The 21332-nt window shown below is 38.0% G+C and overlaps 1 protein-coding gene across 5 annotated transcripts in view; it reads left to right on the top strand.

Moving 5' to 3' along the window:
• Window positions 1–21332, top strand: part of GRM8 (glutamate metabotropic receptor 8) — a 759243-nt gene that overhangs the window by 627786 nt on the left and 110125 nt on the right. The window lies entirely within an intron of this gene.

The raw sequence follows: 21332 nt of genomic DNA, 5'->3' as shown, positions 1-21332 counted from the left end.
CCATGCATTTTCTCTTTGCCTCGATTTCTCCATTTGCAAAGTTGCCTACATTTAGAAATGCTCTTTCATATCACTGTCAGTGCTTATGAAAGATAGCTCACCCTGTGAGGCCAGCTCTCCCTTTCCCACAAACCGTGAATGTAGAGTCAATTCTCTGAGACCTTTCACTACATTCTGACAGAACTTTAAATGCCACTGTAGTTCCTGTATTTATACTCCATTCGGAAAAACTATTCTGCTCCCATTCTGTACAACAAGATGACTAGTGGTCAAAACTATATTTTTGTTTATTAGATTCAAATATATTCTTTTTTAAAAAAGTCATTTTGGGGTCAGTAGTTATATCTCTGTTTATGAGAAAACAAGCATTTGGTAAATTCATGTTTTTGACATGTTGAGCAAATGCCAAGGTAATTAAATTTTAACTATGTTCTTGCTAGCCCAAGGTAGGTGCTCAGTAAGTATTTGTTAAATGTCATGAATAATATGCTGATATTTTCTAAATACTGACTGAATATGGGACAATGATCCGAGATTATTGATTAGGAAGTAGACTTGTACACAGTTTATTTATTCAGTGGCTGCTCCCTGCCAGGCAGGATGCTAAGCTGTTGAGGAGTACAAGGTTCAATAAAATAAACTTCCAGATATTAAAAGATTCGCAATTCATTAAAGGCAACTATATGCTTGAGTAACTACAATAAAAGCATAACTAGGAACAGATTAAAGAGCAAACTATGAATTCAGAAGGTATAATGATTACTTCCAACTATGAGGAGGATAAAGTTTCTTGATACATGAGATTCAAACTGATCTTCAGTTACTTTGGTGGCCAGAAATGGTTGTGAGAGTGTACAGTCCATGGAAAAAGCATCCATCCATCTCCATCCATCCATTCATCCATCCATACCAGAATAAAGTGCCTCCAACGTGCCACTGCTGTGCTAGGTGCTGTAATGATATAGAGGTATGTAAGATTCAGTTCATAGGGTCACCCCTAAACTGGTAGCTCTAAGTAGGAGCAGAATCCAAGGAAATGTCTCGTTCATGAGTCCACAATGCATCCATCCATTTTCCTTTATTCTTGTCTATCTTGAGCACACATTCTTACTGGTAAAGTAGGATTAGTGTTCACTGAGAAACATTCTGTCTTGTTCTGGAGACTGGGAAATTGGGAACTGTTTTGATCCAACTGGTTTGCGATATCCCCATGGAGACAAGTTGGGAAGAGCCTAGTACTTGGATGTCCTGATGAGAGAAACCTGACTTCAGAAGGCCCCTACCATTTGTCCTCAGAGAAGCACTGATAATTTAGGGCAAAGAGCATGTTGTACTTGTCTTTGAATGTTTAAAAATTACCACAATGTGGGTCTCACTCAATATTCATGAAATAAATTAAGGAACTCAAAAATAAAAGTAGTGTTATTTTTACAAGACCATAAAGGTGAGCTAACCATAAAGTACTAATCTGGAGATAACGTATAACCTAGAGCACATGGGGTAAGGGTAGAGTTCAGAGCCGTAATAGTAATCAGGAGTGAAATCAGATACAAAAGCCAGAATGGAGAATCTAGTTCAGGGTACATATAATCGAGCCCCATAAAGAAGGGAAAATCCAAAGTCACGCACAAGAGCAAGAGGAGTGTGAATAGGGGGCCCACATAAAATTCTGAAGGACTTACTGTTACTATTACCACTGGCTTTTATTCCTGCCGTGCCATTTGCAGAACTTCCTATAGCCTGTAGGACCTCAGTGTTGCTTAGTGGCTTCAATACTTACCTTGAAGGGACAATATCCATTGCTGCCTGTCTGACAGATTATCTCTGCCTTATCTGTCCACGTACATGGTTTGAGCCTTGTTCCATAAGACATTTAAAAGGATGTAATAAGATACATTACATAGTAGAATAGACAAACAAACCAGGAAATTATGAAGGAAGAATAAAGAGAGTTAATAAATTTTAGTTAGTATTCAAGTTTGATTTCCTCGTCAGTAATTACAACCAATAGATTCACCTAGGCTGCTCAGTAGAGTAATAAATAGTCATGCTGATATTTTAAGAACAAAATTATGCCATATAAAAATATGGTTTCCCAAATAAAGTGTCTCCAATGTGCCATTGCTGTGATTTTTTAAGAATACACAAATATATGCCACATAAAATATGGTTTAATCAGATTAAGATTTGAGATGCTGGAATCAGTTATCTCAATCTTGTTGGAGGCAGATTCCTGGAGTAACCTAATAGTATCCAGGGAATCTAGTAGTTTATCAGGGAAATATAAGTAGAGCATTAAAAGGTCTATCATTATTGATGAAAAATAGAAGAAGCCATAAGTGCTTAAATGGCTATTTTTATAAATAATTGTGACAATGACACAGAAAAGGAAATGAAAACTACACAAAATGATAGAGATCAAATTAGAAAAGGAAAATCGAAAAAATATGATGCAAGTCAAAGAAGAACATAACATAAAGTACAAAATGCTTCTTTATACCAACACTAAAGATGGGCAAAGGAGGATGGTGATTCTAGACTTTTATGGGGATAATAAAGTAATAAAAATTATAATAAATGGCATTTTAATCCCTATTCTAGCCTTGAGAGGAATAAAGTAAGTACAATTTTAACATGATGAGTAGAATAGGAAAGGTTAAAATAAGGTTATAAACATAAAATGATAATATAGAATAGAGGAATAACTGGTAAAAAAAAAGTCATTCTCTTATGGTAAATTTGCTAAAATATATGTGAACCCTGTATGCTAGGGTACTTTTAAAAAGCTCGATGGACACATCAGTGTTATTTAAAATCTACAACGTGCAAGAGAATTACAAGTAAGAACTGAAAAATATTATATATGAATAAAATATGTTGCCCCCAGGTATAGATAGAGGTCAGTAGCTGGTAAGGGCATGAAACTAAAAAGAATAAAGTTAGTGTGTCTGTTGACTGAATCAAAAGTTTAGCATGGCATCTTTCCTCAAAATTTCCACTATTTAAGGAAGGAAAATAGAGACAGAACCTGGATCTTCCCCAAAGTCCCTATACCATTTTACTGAGGTTATTGATCATTATCACCAAATGAAGTTCTAGAAATGTACAGTTCTATATCAACTCGGAGGTTGAGACATCAATCCATAAATAAATGACAGAGGATACAACAAAGACACATAAAAGTACCAAAGTTTACTATTCTTTGATTGCTTTTGTTTGTTCTAAAATCATTTTTTAAATTTTTAAAAAAAAAATTTTAAATGTTTTATTTATATTTGAGACAGAGACAGAGCATGGGGGGGGGACGGGGCAGAGAGAGAGGGAGACTCTGAATCCGAAGCAGGCTCCAGGCTCTGAGCTGTCAGAACAGAGCCCAATGTGGGGCTTGAACCCACGAATCGTGAGATCATGACGTGAGCTGAAGTCAGGCATTTAACCAACGGAGCCACCCAGGTGCCCCTAAAATCATTCTTAATTAAACTTATTTTAAGATGATTGCAGATTCACATGCAGTTGTAACAAATAATAAGGAAAGATCTCATGTCCCCTTTGCCTATTTCTCCCCAACAATAACATCTTGAAGACTATAGTGTAATATTACAACCAGGACATGGACATTTATATGGTCCAGCAATTTTGTTCAAATCTCCTCAGTTTTATTTTTACTTATCTAGTGTGTGAGGGGGTAGTTCTGTGCAATTTTGTTACCTGTCTTGGTCCTTGTTTCTACCACTATAGTCAAGATACAGGACATTTTCATCACCACAAGGATCCCCATGTTGCCCTTTTATTGCCAGATCCATTTCCCTCCCATACACCTCCCCCCAGTACCTGGCAACAACTCAAATGTTCTCTATTTCTACAAATTTGTCATTGCAAATAAATGGAATTATCCTGTATGTAATTCTTTGAGTTTCAGCTTTTTTCATTCAACATAATTCCCTCAAAATTTATCCAAGTTGTGTGTCCCTTTTTGTTGTTCAGTATTATTCCATGGTATGGATATACCAAGTTTGTTTAACCATTCACCCTTTGAAGGATACCTGCAAAATAATTATGAATAAATCTGCTGTGAATATTTGTTATTTTATGTAGAGAGAAACAAGGAAGAGTGATATCTTATCTCGGAACTGAATGAAATTCATTTTTATATGACAGTTTTAGACTTATAATTAACCCTTTAATATAGAATATTTCTTGAAAATAAGAAAGGGAACATTACACCTTATCCTTATACCTGGGATAGTGATGTCTTAGACGTGGTAAACCTACCACAATTGCAGTAAACGTACCTAAGAAGAAGAAGTTCTCATTTAAAAACAATGCCACATAGGTCTAGCTCCTGTTAACATAGTAGTGTGTAAAAACAGACCTGTATGCTTTCTTCTCCTGCTTCTACTTTCCATCCCTGTCTGTTGTGTTGTGTTGCTGTCTGTGGCACTAAAATGAAACTCTTAGAGTTTCCAAGAATTTCAAAGTTGCCCCTGCTCTCTATTTCTCAAGTTGTTTTAACACTCTGGTAGGCTTTGCTGTATTAGTTCTCATTTGACTGCTTTGTAGCTATCAGGTCAATTGGTATATGCATTTCTCTGCATTCATGCCATGTTTTTAGATTCCAAATATCATACATGACTTCTAGATTAAGCTATTTTATGATCTTCAAGACTACTGATCTAAACTCTTGTGAAAATGTTTAGAGGAAACCCAAAGGGACAGATTACAATGGAAATCTCCTGCTACAAATATACTTTGAGCTTTGGTATCTGTGAATTAAGTTTTTTAAATTTGTGCAACGAATTACCCTATCCTTAATATTAGTTAACCAAAGATCCAGTTGATTTTTATAAATGGTAGCTATAAAATATTCTATAGGGGTGTGATTTCATGTTGTCCGAGGCACAAATGCACTTGAAGAACAGACCCTGCTCTGCCCTGTGATGATGAAGGATGTATCACCAGAGTTTAGGAGACTGGTTTTTAACCTGGACTCTTACTAATCCTGAGACAGATTTGTGCTTTATGACTTAATGTTTGGGGCCTCAGTTTCCATGTTTATAAAATTATGAATTAAATATAGTTTTTCACTAAAATTTCTTCCAGATCTATTACTTTCTAATTGAATACTTCAGAGTGTGAATGTAATGTTATATGTATTTTCCTGTTTATTTACTTACTGTTTTTTAGATGAAAAAAGTACTGTAGGAGCACCTGGGTGGCTTACTTGCTCAAGCAACTGACTCTTGATCTCAGCTCAGGTCTTGACCTCAGGGTCCTGATTTCAAGCCCCATGTTGGGCTCTATGCTGGGGATAAAGCTTAACGAAAGAAAAGAAAGAAAGAAAGAAAGAAAGAAAGAAAGAAAGAAAGAAAGAAAGAAAGAAAGAAAGAAAAAGATAAATGTACTGTAAAAAGGTGTAAGGCCTCAATCATTCATCTATATAGAAGTGATTCTACAGTGTAAACCTCACTAATCAGAGGTCTTATGTGATTATTTTCAATTTGCGGTACTTATTTAAAGAAACATGGCTGCTTACAGCCTACAAAAACTACAACAGAAATGGGAAAGGTTACCTTTGTTTTAATAAAAATGTAAATATTACTAATTAATTAATTATATTAATTAATGATACTCATTGTCTTTTGATTTTGCAGATACACGTTTTTATAATATGCTTGAAAAATAGAACTGTGCTATAGGGAAGCTAAGTTTATTCCATTGAATGGACCGAAAATCAAACAGGGCTAAGTAGAAGTAACTAATGTGATTTGAGAAATGCTTGTTTATTTGGAAAGCACTTTTCAGCAAAGATAAAAGAGAGCTAAGTTCTCTGTGAAGAATTAGGGGACGTCACAGTAGAGAGGAACAGGCCACATCTGAGCGATAGATGGGAGCTAGGCTTATTTTTGCTCCCATAAAAAGGGGGAAATAAAATGATTTCAGAATTCCCACTGCGCTGTCTCAAATTCTGTTGCATTCAGCTTGTGACATTGAGACAATGAGCCCACGAACATTTATTGCCCTTCTACCTTGTACACAGTAAGCAGCTTTATGTTTAGAGGTAGATGTATCGGGACTCAGGCACAGTGATCATGTCTCCATTCTGCCTTTGTGCCTGTTTATCCATTTTCTGGGTCTCCCTGGACTTCTTCCCACTCTTTATCAGGTTTTCACTATTTGTATGTTCAACTTTTCTCCTGAGATGAAGTTTCGTATCTGTTACTAGCTGGATAAGCAATTACTAGGCGTTGCATGAAAAATTTTTTCATATCCTTTAAGAGATGCTTAAGAAATAATTGGCCTTAGAAAGTTAATTCCATTCTACTATCCTTGTGACACAGCCTCCCACCGGACAATTGGCTCATTTTTCTAGAGTTTGTGGTGACTCTGAAAATTAAAAGATAGTCTCTTACAAAAAATAAAAAAAATAATAATTTTTTTTTTCTAAAAGTGTTGGAAACTTGAGGCTGAAACAACTTCCAAAATGATAACTGTGGGTCTTGTCCAAGTCAGCATTTTCTCAAATGCCTTCCTGGAACACTGGTTCCACAGGATTTTAAATAGCTGCTATATATGCACACAAAGGCTCTCTGGTCAAATAAGTTTAGGGAACATTAGGACAACTGTTTTTGTTTTGTTTTGTTTTCCTGCAATATTTGTGGAGCCTTTAATATGCTAATGCACATTATGGCTGACTGAGAAGGAGGCATTGAAGGTACTGTTGAATAAATTGATTTGACCGTGAATCCCTTTTTTATTTGAAGAACATTTTGTGGAACTAATATTCCTTCAAGCTCACTTTGAGAAATGATGGCTTAAGATGAATTTTCCACCTAAGTCGACATTTACATTTATTAACTCATTTAATCCTTATCATAACCCTATGAGTTAAGTTACTGGTAGAATGACCATTTTTAGAAGAGAAAACTTAAGATTAACAATAAGGGGCTATATTGAAGTTCGCTCAGCTAGCAGAAATGTAAGTGAAATTCATGGGCACACACAGCCTACTCCAGTGTGAGGGCTTTTAGGAATACTGAAGGAGAATCAAGATGACATGGTGAATGATTGGACATATGGGAAACCAGGGAAAGGTGGACTCATGATGCCTCTGAAGCAAATGAGAATGCAGGAGAAAGATTTTAGGGATAAGGCTGCACAGGAGAAAGCTTCAAGGAGGAAGTCACCCTGAATCTAGTTGGAGCTTGAATGTTCTGGGCATGGGACATGAAGGAAGGCACAACATGGATAGGGGGTAGACTGCACATAGGCAGAGAGGGGGAGTCTAGGAATTTTCATAAAGAACAGAGACAACAGGGGCCTCTGGGTGGCTAGGTCTTTTAAGCATCTGACTCTTGATTTCAGTTCAGGTCATGATCTCACTGTTAGTGAGTTTGAGCACATTTGGCTCCTGGTCACAGTTCAGAGGCTGCTTGGGATTCTCTCTCTCTCTCTCTCTCTCTCTCTCTCTCTCTGCCCCTCCCCCCCCCCCCCCCCCCCCGCAATGAGTAAACTTAAAAAAAAATACAACAGAGGAAATAGGAAGGGGAATCATAGAAGATCTATTTTAAAAGCGAATTTTCAATTTGGATCTCAGCTTTTGAGTGTGGGTGTCATCAGTCACTGGAAAGAAATGACCTGATCACACCTGGGCATTAAGAAGATTAAATGCCATCAGTCTACAAAAAAAGGTGCCTTTCAGTGACAATTGTAATTTAACAATGCCACTTGACCATTTACATTTTTAGTACATAGGCACACTTTAGATTTAGGGCTTATTGGCCACAAAAAGAAAATTATCCTTTATTCTAACCACAGCTTTCTTTGTAGTTTCTCAAGTGGGCTAAACAGGTTAATAAGTATTTCTATAATGTTGGTTGATAACAGAGTACTAAGCAGATATCTTATAGTTTAATTTTTATGAATTCCTGCCTTTTTAGCATATGTAAGTGAATAGTACAGTGAACAAACTCAGGAGACAGTGTGGCTGAGATTTTAGTGCAGTTGACAAATTATAGACCCTCCTGTGGCATCCCAGAAAATAGACAAGTAAAATTTCTTTTGCTAGAATACCAACTGATTTTGCCTTTTCCACACAAAATTCCAAAAAATCTAGTTGGCCAATGATGAAACATTCCACCAGCATCAGAGCAAAGCCTTGTTGTAATGTCCATTGCCTGCCGTATGCTTAATAAAATGTCACTGCTCCAGGATAGGCACTGACCCAGTCAGCACAATAACAGCTCTGAAACCTTTCCTCATCTGGGAAGCAGAGGCCTCTATTATGTACCAGATCCTATTTTACTGAATCTTTTTACAGGTCAAAAAGGTTTTGTATGTGAAAATGCCTTGTAAACTTCAAAGTGCTGTAGAATCATTAGCTCTTATTTGTGAGGACCATAATCGTTTTGTGTAGAGGATAATAGTCACACAAAGTCAATTTGGGGGGCGTCTGGGTGGCTCAGTCAGTTAGGCTTCCAACTTCGGCTCAGGTCATGATTTCACCATCTGTGGGTTCGAGCCCCGTGCGGAGCTCTGTGCTGGCAGCTCAGAGTCTGGAGCCTGCTTCGGATTCTGTGTCTCCTTCTCTCTCTGCCCCTCCCCTGCTCATGCTCTGTCTCTGTCTCTCTCTCACTCTCTCTCTCTCTCTCAAAAATGAAACATTAAAATCAACATTAAAATTTTTTTTTTAATTTCAACTTTGTCACTTTCTCATTTGGAAGAATTTTTGACATATATTGAGGTACGCATAAATTTAGTCAGAATTGGATTTGCATAGACTTCAACAGAACTGAACTTCTAATATTTAGTTTCTTCCAGTTTTTGCGCCTCTTGTGTGTGTGTGTGTGTGTGTGTGTGTGTGTGTGTGTGTGTGAAGTTCAGTCTTTTACCCCAGGGCCCATGGAAAATTCTGGTACGGCAACTGGCACACAGAGTAGGTTCTCAGTAAATGTGGGTTGAATCTGAAAAATTTCATTGTAGGTTTGTCACTTTGCCATTTCTCCCTTACTTCATGTGGGTAAGGCCAGATGGAAAGAAAACAAATACATTTTTTAAAATTTTCTTTTTGTTTTAAGCTTACTAATTGTTCTATAGCCGATATATAAAATAAAATACTCATAACATCAGAGAGCTAAATTAAAGACCAAAGTTAAAAACAGTAATTGTTCACGAATGTGCCTTTTTGCAGCCTTTCAGCAAATCATATTTATTGGCATGTAAGAAATAGCTGCCCTTTGTAAGGGAGCCCTCACCGTTCAGGAGTGCACCTCTGGAGCATGGCGGCCATCTGCCGCTGCTCCCTAGCGGCTGCCCTAAACTGCCCGGTTGTCTAAATGTTGAGTGGAAGAAGAGAAAGGAGCAGCTGTTCTGGAGCTTTGTGGCTGCCTCTGCCCTCCTCCTCACCGAGCAGATCTGCAGCTCGGCTCTTGGAGCAGGAGATGCACTAAGGCGGGCTGTAGTCCTCTCCAAGCTCATTCCTCACGCAAACCACAAACCTCTTCTCTGCCATCCTTTATCCTTCTCCTGTCTCTTGTTCCCGTTCCTCCTGCAGGATGCTAAGTGGGAATGGGGTCAGGAGACTGAGGGGCTGTGCCCAGAGTGGTGTGGGATTCGGGCCAAACTGTATTCTGCTTTTCGTGTTGCTCCTTTTATTTTCTTCGAATCAAAAATTCTTCCTGTGTCAGAAATATATGTAAATACCTCATGTCATGTAGCTTCAAACCAATCCACTGTGATGACATTGCTTCTTTTTATGTAACAGAAACAGTAGGAATAGAAGACGATTAAGAGTTTTTCACTCTAGTCTTCTCTTTAAGGAGAATCATTTTGCTGTCCATAATCAGGTCTGTGAATGAGGGGGGAAGCAGGGAATCATTGAAATAAGCTTGATTGACTTATATCGAGACACCAGAGAAAGAAATGAATGTATCTAGCACATGAGAGGTAGAGGAATAAAGAACGGAACACGGGCTGGTTTGGTGGGAGATTTGAAAGTTAAAAAAGAATAAGAGAGTTTTTTGATTAGCTGCTAAATGTGAAAAGTACATACACAGAGAGACAGAGAAGGGTGGGAGGAAGGGAGAGGGACAAGGCAGAGAGAGAGAGTGAATGAGTGTTTGAGATCAAGAAACCTGTAGAAGAAAGCATGCTTAAGGGGGTACAAAAGGATTTTAAGAAATTGTGCTTGGTTAGATGTGTTACATAGAGATTCATCTTTTGGAATTGCTGAGAAACTTCCATAAATCTTTAAGTTGCTTCCAAATTATTTTTTGGATATTTAGTCACCATGCTGTAGTGCCATGAGGCAGCTGAGTTTTCTGTGGTGATAGTCTGAATGTAAAGTGTCTTGCCTAGTGTTTTTTAGAGTAAATCATTACCTAGAAGGTAGATTGGAATAGGATTTCAGTGTTTTACAGCTTGGAAATTTCAGAGAAATTTCCAAATGATTAGATGTCATCTGTTGTTGTCCTGGAACACTATATCAGAGCTAGAAGGAAACTTGAACTCCTTCTCTGATATTAGAATAATGGTTTGGGATGGTAATCTGCTGTTTGGCTTTGGACTACTGTGTGGATTCTTTTTGTTTTGCTTTGTTTTTGTTTTGTTGTTGTTGTTTTCTTTTCTTTTTTTTTTTTTTTTTTTTTTTTTTGACTCAGTATTAAGTAAATTCACTAAATTGAGACAGCATAAGAAGTTCCTTTAGGTAGTTTCAGATTGGAAATTAGCTCTTTAACCTCACCTCATAAGATACCAAATACTTTAAGAAATGAGAGACCATTTAGAATGGATGCAGGAGGTCTGGCAGCCAAGTGAGGATTGGCTTATGGCTTAAAGACCTGCACCACTGAGTCTGTACTCAGAGGAGTTAGACTTGGATACCAATAGAGGTAGTAGGGATCCTTTCTGTCCTTGATGGCCAAGGGCAGAAAAATAGGCCTCTGAGTTATGGGGAGGTTTCCTACTGAAACAGTACAGTCATGGTAAGCCATGGATGCCATAGAGCCGGCAACTACAGGATTTGGCTCTAGGATATTTTCCTGGATTCAAAGACTGCACAACCTATGCTTCTGAAGAAGACTGTCCTGCTGATCTAGAAAGGGAGCTGCAGAGTCAGTGGGGGCTGGGGGTGGGATTAACTTGTAATTAGGCTTTGATAATAAGTATTGATGTCTCTACCATCCATTCAGACTGGAGGGAATTTATACCCTGGGCCTGTACAGTCAGAATCTTCACTGAGTTTTTAAGGAATAAAAAATGTTAAAAATATCAAAAAAAGGTGGGAGCAGAGAAATAGAGACAAGAAATAGTGTGGGCTGATGTTTGAGGAATTTCTAAAAAGTTTTTAGAAGAAGGAAGAGACTTAGAGATAGTTGCAAGCACGAGAGACATTAAAAACTGGGGAAAGATGACCTCATACATTGTGCTCCATGTTATGAATTCAGCCCTCTTTTAGTACTTGTGAGTGACATCAATACGTATCTCAATCACTTTTCACTATTTTGGTGGAAATCAGGTTTTAAAAATTACATAATATTGGACCCAATTCACATGGTGCATTGACTTTGCAACTGTTAAGGATATTTAGAGCAGAGGAAACTGAGGTTCAGGAAGTAAAAATGACTTACTCGTGAGTCTTTAGCTATAGCCCTTGACCAAGATTCCAGCAGCTTATGTTGTACAGTGGCTACCCCCATTGGCCTCCGTCATGTGTCTTATTATTAACCACTCTAGGAGAAAAGTAGGTGGAGGCCTGGAGATGAAGGGCTAATGGTTGGGTGATGAGAGAAATATATTTGGTGCAAGACCTAAAATTCCACACGGCAATTAAGGTGCCAGAGTAAGAGAGACATAAATACAAGAAAAGAAAAGAAAACTTACCTTACTGCCTTAAGACATAGAATGATCTTTTAAGGGGTTGGTGCCTCATAAATGTAAGAGTATCATAGTCAGAAATGTAAGGGTATCATGGGGCCCCTGGATGGCTCAGTCAGGTGAGCGTCCAACTCTTGGTTTTGGCTCAGGTCATGATCTCATGACAGTGCAGAGCCTGCTTGGGATTCTCTCTCCCTCTCTCTCTGCCCCTCCCCTGCTCATTTTCTCTCTTTCTCAAATTAAAAAAATAAACTTTAAAAAATGTAGAAGTATCATAATAAAAAATATAGTGTATGTATTTAAGCAAATATAATGTTCCTGAGTCTCACCTTGATATTTGATTAGTCAGTCAGGGTGGTTCGGTTAATATTTTTCTTTCTTTCCTCAGCTTTGAAAACAAGACTCATGGGTCAGGTAGCAGATTTTGTTTCAACCCCTAAAGTGTCTGCTTTCTATCCTTACAGTGTGTGGTAGCTCACAACCAACTGGGGGGAAAAGAACCACCAGAGAATTTAAGAGGATAGCAAGTAAGCTGGTTCTGAGACAGCTTGGAATTCAATAGGGCTGACAGAAGACAGTGAGTCATGTTATGCTATCCTGGCCTAATCGAGTCAGTATTCATCAGGGAACCTCTGCACAGGAAGTGCCGATTCCACGCCTTAACAGCCAGGGCAATCGATAACATCAGACAATAGATGTAGTCTCTGGGCCAGCCAGCAGAACAGTTCAAAAAAAAAGGAGGCTGCTTGAAACAAACAAACAAAAAAAAAGTGCACTGCACTTTGTGAGTGTCTAATTAAAAAGAAAGAAAGAAGGAAAGAAAATGAAAATGAAAGAAATGGAGTTCTAGTTGTCCTGAGGAATTTCAGGTCACCACACACTTAAAGACTTCACTGTGTAGAAAAAAAAAAAAAAAAAAAGCAAGGTTAAAAAAAAAAGAAAGGGAAAAAAACAGAGTTAGAAAACACATCTGAAGATTCAGGTAGTTAAGATTTCAAACAGAGGCCAGGCCTGAAGGAAGGTACAGCTTTATCACTGAACGTGCGATAGGTGGGAAAATCCTAAGAAAGTGCCCCTAAGAAAAGGCACTTTTACATCCGGCATCAGAATGTATTCATGGTGAATACGTAGCTTTCCAAATTTATCACATCCTTTTCTTAAATCGCCTCGGTCTGTGCTCAGAGTTCCTTGACTTCTTGCCATGCCTTCACTTGATCATGGTAAACTCTGTGGTTATCTGCTAAAGAGCTCTATACTCCATCTGAAATCCGTGAGTTTGCTTATGTCCAGCAGTGACGAGATGTTTAATATTCTGCCAGTAACAATAGTCATATTTTTGATGTAATGGTTTATTTATTAAACCAATAGTTACTATTTGGTGTTAGCACACTGAACAGCATCATTGTCTGAACCCAGAATTATGAATTTAGTTTCCAGGTATTTGGTGATGATGGGGATGCCATTTGAAATGGTGTTTTAAGTTTGGCTTTTAAATTTATTTTGAAGTTTCTATTTTAGAAAACTGCTTGAAGTGGGAAGTAAGAATATCTGATTGTACCTCTCCAGACCTTGGACCCAGTGTAAAGAGACAATCTCTTCTAGGTGTTTCCCAGTTCTTTGTGTTTTCTCTTGTTTTTTGTTTTTTGGGGGTTTTTGTGTGTGTGTGTGACAACTCCAAATATTATTTTTATATCTTAAATCCTTCATTTATAAAGTTATCTATACATTATGATAAGAAAGGTAAGGACTCAGTTCACTTTTGCTACCCTTCACTCTCTCTCCTTCTCCCTGTGTTGTTATGGTATTCTGTTGAGATTCTGGTTTTTCTTCTGGTAAATTTTATAACCATGGAAAAATATACTTAAGCCTCTATTTCTGGCTCCAGTCTTTTGAGGTATATCTTATGACACAAATCTCAACTTTCTGCTTTATAAGAAAAATATACTAAAATGTACACCCTTCGTTATGCTTTTTCTTCTCTTGTATACAACCCATTTTTTTTGGAGCCCCACTTTCATTTTCACATCATTAAGTTGTTAATATTGACATTCTGTTCTGTGAGGACAACCACTGCTTCTCTTTCTTTGTCCCTAGATTGACTCCAAAAGTAGAAAAGGAATAAACATTTACATTATTATGACCCTGTACATATTAAGACTCCATTTCCTCCTCCAAAAGATCTGATGCCGTAAAGCTGGGCCACCTGGAGCAGAATGTTCTGGCATCAAGGTCAGATGGGTCCTCTTTTCTTATGCTCAGTCTATTGCTTAACACTCAAATGTATTGTTATTTGCTTTATATTTAGACTTCAAAAAAAATTTGTCCTGCTTTTCCAATCACCATTCTGCTTGTTTTCTCTCGCACATTGTTCTCTCTCTTCCCCTCTCTTTCTCCCTCTCTCTCTTTCCCACTTTCCCCCCCCTTCCTCCCTCCCTCTCTCTACATTATAATCATGAGTCTTTCTTCAACCACCTTAGAGATTTCCCTTCTGGACCTCTCTGTCTCCCTGTTCCCAGCTTTACTGGTTACTTTCTAAGTTTGCTGTATAACTGCCCTCCCCTGAATTCCCTTCTTGGATAGAATATCATCTCATGAATTTCATGTTTTCCTCTCACATAATTTACTTCCTACATTTTTAGGATATGTCTTCAAATAAATTCCCATGCTAGGGTCCAAGGGAAGAAAACTCTCAGTAAATGTCTAAAAAATAGTTTTATTCTGCCTTGTACTTAATTGATGGCTTGGTTAGATCTGGAAGCATTGATAGAAAATTATTTTCCATCAGAATTTTGAAGGAATTACTTGGTTGTTTCTAATAGTCATTATTGCCAATAAGAAATACCTGGGGTGATTTGGTGTCATCTGTTATTCCTTGTATAGGGACTCGGTGCACCCGTGCAGTATGAAGATTCATATCCTCAGCACCGGAACATTTCTTTGTATTACTTATTAGATATTATACCACCCCTCAATCTTCTCTGATTTTTCTTTTTGCAATTCTGTTAACCAAACATCATACCCAGTGGGATGACCCTTTAGTGCTCTTACATTTTCTCTCATATTTATCTTTTTGCTTTATGCATTCTACATGTTCTCAATTTTATCTTCCAGTCTTTCCAACTTTTAATTTCAGCAATGATACTATTATCTGTAATAAAAGCATTTTTGATCCCTGGTATTCTCTTTTAATAGCATCCTATTTTGTATTCGTGGGTGAATTTTCCTCTTGAATCTCTATAAATACACTATTTACAGTTTTTTAAACTTCCTTTTCATTCTGTGGAATTCCTCCCTTTCCTCCAAGATCACACAGAGACTTTTCAGTTTGTTTATGTTCTGTTCTCTCTTCCCTTTTCTGCTATTTGGTGATAGCTGGTTTAGGAAATTCCTTGATAATTGGAATAAGTTTCCTCTGCTGCTGTGAAAGAAGATTGACTTTCTTCCTCCTGAATCTCCGATCTGAAGAAGTCAGATCAGGAGTTCTGTGCAGGTGAGAAGGGCCGGGGGGTGGGGGGAGGCAGCATATCTCTTGGTAGTTGAAGAGGGTTTTTTCTCCTGAGAAGGGCCAGTGCACACACTAGAAGTCTTAGTATTCCCGGATGTTTGTTTGGTTTCTTTAAGGAGAGCCCTCTGGTTTCTTGCCTATAAGTAGTTGCCTGTGGAATGGAATGGGCATCTTATCCTGGTTCTGTAACATAGACCGTCAGTGATCCTGCACATCTATTTTCAGCACAGTGTTTTAATACCATTTCACTCTTATAAAATTCAAATGACTTGCTGTATCTGGGTGTGATATCTTCATGGAGTTTCCGGTGAGCAAGTTGGTTTTCTTCGAAGCACCCTAGCAGTATATCTTAGGTTGTGAATTCTCCGCTTATATTTCTCTATCAACCAATCAACTTCCATTTTCTATATTTCTGGTATTTATTTAAAATGGCCTCTGTTGGTGAAAACTCTCTTTACGTTTTGTGAGATTACATAGTCTCCAATGACTTTATTTTTTCTTGCATATCCAGAGGGATCCTGCAGAGGGCTCCTGGAGTGATGGATTGCAAATTCATGGCCCACTCCTTATCCTAGTCCAGCAGTATGAATGTGATTTGAAAGCAACCTCATGAAATGTTGTCTTAGTTGTGAAGAGATGATTGTCTATTAGTTGTGTAGGTTATTAGATTTGGAAAAGAAATGACAGACATCACAGGAGTGATATTTAAATCTGGTCATAACTTAAGCGGCCAACAGTCTAAATATGTGTGGTTAAGACAAGATTTTGTTGGGATATTCATGAATGAATATATGAATTAACTGGACACCTGCTTTCCAAAAAGAGTTCTGGATTGTGTTTTTGCTCTTCCAAATGCCTGGTTTTCCTAGGATGAGGTAGCCAGAGGAAGTGGTAACTTATGGAAGGGGATATGTAGCTTTATAATTTAGCATCAGTGGCATTCAGGGAAAAGAAGATGTTTTTCAAGAGCTCTTTAACCTTCCAATACACGGATAATAGGGATAGTTCTAGATTAAATTATTCATTACCACTTATAAAACTTCTTTAGAGACTTCTAGTCTTTGACAGTGGGCAGATTGCTTCCTAGGAGTGTAGAAGATATTTTGAATTTCTAATTTCTAGTTTGTTTTCTATTCATACAATGAAGTTGGCTATTGCAGCTGGAGTAGCTTAATGCTTTGAGCCCTAAAGTTATAATTCAAGAAATATCCTACCTGACAGATGTTTAGGACCCATATCTCACTCCATGCTCACTGATGCAAAGACTTTTCATCCAACATTATTCTATACTGTCTCCCAGAGGGGGAATGCAGGTGAACGCTAATCAAATATAAGATAACTAAAGGCCAGAAAATATAAATATGTGATGTAGAGAGTAAGCATGAGGCAAAGTGCTGATTGAAAAGAAATGAGATGGGGAAGAAGCTGTGGGTGGCAGGGTGGGGGGAGCAAATAGAAACCAAAAGAAATATCAAGTTAACTTTAGGAATCAAGGAGATTGGAAAAATGTGATGCAGTCTGGAGCCAGGAAAGGGTTAAGGGGAAAATCAGAATTTTCTGGTCTTGAAATCCAAGTAAATAAGCAATAAACTCACATTTCAGGTGACTAGAGAGAGAACATTTTATCATGTGTGTGGGGGGGTGGGAGTGGGGGTGTGGGGAGTTGTTCTTAGAGCCCTGATTGAAAACTGGAAGCATTTTTAAGGACTGGAATTTAAAAAAGGATAATTTCTAGGATTGATGTTGTTTAGATCTGGAAACCTGGACAACCTGGGACTGACTTGGGTGCCTATAATTTCCCTTTCTGTATTCAGCTTGGAGTCCTAAAACTTTGCAGTCAATAATAGAGTAGATATTCCTTTCTAAATGGATAGGCTGTGTTTTGGGATAACTTACACTGTCAGAGGACTATAGAAGACACACTTTACCAGGGATTAGCGGGAGAAACCACTTGGCCCGTGCCATCGTCACGCAGCAAAACAGACTGTCACTAACTAAAGAAAGCTTCCTCCACCTGGTTTCATTCAACTTGTGACAGCATGTTAACACTACCTGAGAAGTAGTGGCCTTCCAGTATTTGACTGGCATCTCTGAGCTGACTGCAAAGTGGTCCTTTCTTCTTGCAGTACAATAAAATTAAAAATAAAATTCACTTTCAGCAGTTTTGTCTCTTTTTGAACCAATTCAGTATATCTTGGAAGAACAAAAGTTTCATTCCATGGAACCTGTCAGGAGTATTAAATACCTAAACTGGAAAGCGCCCCATTGCAAACAATAGTTACTTGGTACTTTTGCCTGCTTCATTGTGGGGAGCAAATTAGGGACAGGTTGTTTTATGTAAAACAAAAAATAGAACTAGATTAAGAAACGACTCAATCTTTAGATGACCCACTGTTTTGAGAGAAGAAACAGCATTTTCCTTATTAGGTTCTTGTGACTCTTTTATGTGTTCATTTGGAGCAGCTAACATTTGAGGCATAAATGAAAAAAGAATAATTTTGAAAAGTATGATAGAGTGGCATTTTGAAGAATCATGAGTAAGGTGCTGAATCACGGCTGTTTCCCAGCTAATTTGCAAAAGCATTGTTCTCTGGTTTATTTTCAGGGATTACACGTCTTGATTTGCTCTTCTCCCTGATTTCCCTTTCAATACTGTCAACCTTGACAGGGATTTTACATTTGCTTAGCACGTTTCATGGAGCTAGATCCAAACCCCTTTGTCATGATTTCCAACTGATTAAAGAGCTACAAACAATCGTCATAATACTGAAGCCACCAGATAGGCTCTAGTGTTACCCTTTTTAAGATTTAATTTTAATGTTATAAAAACCCTATGGAAGAATGGTTCCATTTACTTCTTAACCTGATCAACATTTTTAACTTCAGGGTAGACATTATTAACTGAAATGAGGGAAATTTTTATAATAGTTTTTTAGTAGGCAACAGATCCATGACCTTCATATGAATTTAGGGGAGTTATCATTTACCCCAAAGTCGACTTTTCATTTAAAAATCTTCAAAAATTTGTAATTATATGAAGTTAAAATGATAGTCCACAGAGGGAGAAGAGAGAGAGAGCCATGCAGTTTTCATGGGGAAATGTAAACCAGAGAACTGTATGTTTTGTATGCTGATCAGATAACCCTAAACTGTTTTGTTTTTAAAATTGACATCAGCACTGAATCACCTAAATTAACAGAATTTTTTTCAATTAAAAAAATGAAATCATTTAGAAACATTTTATTTATTGGAATGTATCTTTTTTTATCAGTGTAAGTATAAATAATGTATTGATGTTATGACAATTCACAAAATCTTAAACAGAGTCATGAACTCATGTTGGAAAGATCTGAGTCAGGAGAAGATAATACTGTTTTGAAGCTTCATTCTTTTTTTGCCTTTTAGGTCATCTCTGTTCTGTTTCTTTGTTCTAATTTTGAGACCCTCAAACTGATATACAACAGCTGCCAAATTTCTTCCTTTCTTGTTATTATAAATGGTTTACTAAATAATTTTGATTTATGGTGTTATAAATAAAACATTGTTTACTTCTTTTTTTGTCCTTTAGAAAAGTTGAGTACCAATTCATAGCTTTCTGATCATTTTTGTCTACCAAAATGAACCCAGCATCATTTGGAACGCAGTTCACATCCTATTCAAAGCTCTACCCCTCACATTTCCAGTGTAGGCTAGAGCTGTTACTTTGGTCAACTTAAGTGTGAGTGAGGGCTTGTGGGCAGGGATTGGAGCAGGTTTGTGTGTACAGGTTGCTGTTCTCCTTTTGGACATCTTATTTCCCTCTCTCTACAGCTGATTGGGGGCAGGAAGGAGCAATAGGTGAGACTGAGTTCATCTTATCTAACTGGAGGTCCATCAGTAGTGGGGAAATACCCTTGTTCTCACTCTGGTTCAGTTTGGTTCCATTCGCTAGTGATGTTGGCTGACAGTTTCCAAATCAGTGGTATGTATGATTTCCTTGAGTTGAGTTCAGCCTTGACCTCTCACATCTTCTTTGATGAGGAGCCTTTTAGACAACAGCAGCCATAATATCCCTTCTTCCTTGTTATTGATCAAAATCTCCAATCAAAACTCTTTGACCAGGAAAGATGCAACTTGGACTCATTGTGTGACTCAGAGGCTGCTGGAAAAGCCTATGGTTCCTGCCTATTATCTAACGTCTGTATATATATTTTTTCACATAAAAGTGAAGCCATTTGAACTAGTAAGTCCTTTTCTCCACCTCCAAGGTCTTGGAAGCCACCCACTATCTCTAAATATAACCATAATCATTGCCCTAACTTTTTACTCTGAACTGGATGAGATACTCTGTTACTATAATTTTTTATCCCATTTGTTCAGGCTCCTCCAGCAAGCCTCCAGCCTTAGAAATTTCTAGCAGTAAGCATTCTCTCTGTAGACATACGCCTCACATTTGTTGGAACATACATCAAAAGATTCCAAAAACCTACCACACCATCCTTCTTTCTAGTGGTAAACCCAGGTGTACCTGTCAGATCTGTTGCTCAGTGAACATCCACTCAGAACATATATTCATGCAGATACCAGTATTCTCTACAAGTGGTTTGGTTGGCAAACCCTCATTCTGAGGAGGGGAGCCAGTACCCTCTACTGTGAATATTGCCTTTCTCTCGAAGCTGGTGAGTCTCATATGGATGCCCTCCCCACCAATTTTTTTCCCCTTATGAAGATAAAAGGTTTATGGTTAGGGATGAAGTAGGGGCCTTCTTCCTTAAAGTGGGGTGCTTCTGGAGCATCTTGGTTGATCAGCTCACTGACTCTTTTGAATGTAAATCAAAGGCAATTTGGGGGCAACTCTTCTTGGATCTTTCAGCTTTGGGTCTTGGATTTCTGGGGTAAAGAAAAAGTTGCATCCAACATTCTGTTACAATATGATTTCTTAGTCTTTTCACTGGTGGCATGAGAGGCAATGAATGTTGCTGGCTAAATATGCTCCTTTTAACTTCATAGGGAAAGCAGAAACTCTGATATTATAAAAAAATTTTAATGTTTATTTTTGAGAGACAGGGAGAGACAGAGCATGAGTTGGGAGGCACAGAATCCAAAGCAGACTTCAGGCTCTGAGCTGTCAGCACAGAGCCTGACACGGGGCTCGAACTCACAGACCACAAGATCATGATCTGAGCCTAAGTTGGACGCTCAACCGACTGAGCCACCCAGGTGCCCCTGAAATTCTGCTATTATAAATAAGAGACTTAAGAGAATGGCTCAAAATATCAAGAATTTTAAAATACCACTCATTGGTGTCATAATTAACTGAGGGTGGAGTGCAATGCCTGTGTACTCTACAGGGCCAGATGCCTTATTAACTGCATTATAACAAAAGGAAGTACACATAAGTGACCAGAGGGCTATAGGACTGCCACATTAATTATAAAGGGCTTTTAAGCCTAAAAGCAATATGCCCATGCATTGCACCCTGGGAAGTGCTGTAACATTTTGAATATTTGTTAGCCACTTACTTAACCATACATTTCTTTAGTAATTCTTTGTTTTGATCATCTTTTTGATATTTAGAGCTCATTCATTTTAAGATTTTGCTTATTTTTTTTAATTTTTTTTAACATTTATTTATTTTTGAGGCAGAGAGACACAGAGCATGAGCAGGGGAGGGTCAGAGAGAGAGGGAGACACAGAATCCGAAACAGGCTCCAGGCTCTGAGCTGTCAGCCCAGAGCCCGATGCTGGGCTCGAACTCATGGACTGCGAGATCATGACCTGAGCCGAAGTCGGATGCCCAACAGACTGAGCCACCCAGGCGCCCCAGATTTTGCTTATTTTTAAGATAAGTTATACCTAAATTTTATTTCCTAATTTAGATTCTTAAGTTTTGTGCCATGTGGAAACTTCAGTTTACTTTTACTGAGCATTTCTTCAGCAATAAACACTTGGTATTGCATTTCTTTGAATGAAACTC

Source organism: Panthera onca, chromosome A2 (genome assembly GCF_046562875.1).
Source record: "Panthera onca isolate mPanOnc1 chromosome A2, mPanOnc1 haplotype 2, whole genome shotgun sequence".
Classification (NCBI taxonomy): Eukaryota; Metazoa; Chordata; class Mammalia; order Carnivora; family Felidae; genus Panthera; species Panthera onca.
Note: the sequence above shows the minus strand (reverse complement) of the source record. Positions and strands in the feature narration are given on the sequence as shown.